Source organism: Cucumis sativus, chromosome 5 (genome assembly GCF_000004075.3).
Source record: "Cucumis sativus cultivar 9930 chromosome 5, Cucumber_9930_V3, whole genome shotgun sequence".
NCBI lineage: Eukaryota > Viridiplantae > Streptophyta > Magnoliopsida > Cucurbitales > Cucurbitaceae > Cucumis > Cucumis sativus.
Genome location: NC_026659.2, coordinates 19,995,843 through 19,997,464, shown reverse-complemented (window position 1 = coordinate 19,997,464; position 1,622 = coordinate 19,995,843).

The following is a 1,622-nucleotide window of genomic DNA, read 5'->3' as shown; positions in this document are numbered from 1 at the left end:
CCGTCAAAGTTTTGTATTAATTCATCCACTAATTTTAATACAAAATATAAAATAAAAAAAATACTTTCAAATGTATGAAAATGATTAAAAATATAATAAATACAATAAATATAACAAAATTTTAATAATAGATACTAATGAATGTATATCAAGATCTATCACGTAAATTTTTCTATATTTGTAAATATTTTCAATCACTTTTTCATTTAAAACCAATTTTCTACAAAAAAAAATGTCACGAACAATAACTTATAAACATTTTTAAATATAACAAAATGAACTAAAATATTTATAAAATATAACAAAATTTAAAATCTATTATTCATAGACATTATAACAAAATTTTGTAAAATGTTTATCAACATCACTGAGTATACAGTGACAAAATTTACGTTGATGAAATCTAAAATTTTATTATATTTATAAATATTTTAAACGATGGGAGTGATTTACCATTATTATTTAGAGTTAAAAAAGGGTATAGGTATAAATGAAATCCTTCAAACTCCAATTGCGTTTTAATCCACAAATGTAAACTTGGAGTATAATTTCATAAAATGGAATGTATAAAGTTAAAATGAATTGAAAAAGTTCAAAACTAAACTTTTCTTTTTGTTCTAAAATTTAATTGTGATTTGAAGGGTCATATGGTAATTATCATAATCTCTGCAAAATAATGATGTGACTTTTATCTTAATATCTTTTGATTTTAAGAGGTTGAGTCTCAATCAATTTGATGGTAAACTTCCAACAACATTTTATTTCTTCATCATGATTAGGATCTTACTGTTAGAATTATATTACATAATTTACTCTCCACGAAAAAAAAAAAAGGAGTATTTTAAAAAATATAATAAAACGGTAAAATATTTACACTCTATAAAACAATTTTAAAAATTTAAAAAAATGTCTCATGATTAGCTGACCGACACTCTGCTCTCCTAATATATTTGGATGACTATTTTTGTTACAGAGTTAAATATTTTTTCAAAGATTTTTGGTAACAATGGTTTAGATTTGGTTAGATTTGATCTAGTCGTTTAAATTTGGGTAGCCTTGAAAAAAAATTGATACACAATTATTTAGATTTGATCGTTTATAGTCAAATCTCTAACAAATTTTTTAAACATTTTTTTGTAAATGAACTTTTTTCGAGATTTTTTGGTACATGTTTAAATTTGTACAAAATCATTTATATCTAGTACACAATAGTTTAAATTTGATGTTTTAAATTGTTATCCAAATCTAAACAAATTTTTTAAGATTATTTGTTATGCACGTTTAGATTTAGGTATTTTTGGTAGTTTAAATTTGGTTATTCAATATCCAACGTTTTTTTAGGATCTTTTATATTTAAACAACCAAATAAAAGTTACAAAAAAAATAGATGTTTTATATTTGATACACGATTTTGAACCAAATCACAGTTTGAAAAAAATTACGAAAAAGAGAAAAAATATGATGAAAAAGAAAAGAAATATTGCGGAAAAAAGAAGATGAAAATGAAGGACAAACAAAAATACTAACAAAAATACAGAAAAGAAGAGTAAAAGAGGATGGTAAGAAATTGTAGTAAAAGAGGATGGTAAGAAATTGTAGAAAGGTAAGGGAAGAAAAGATAT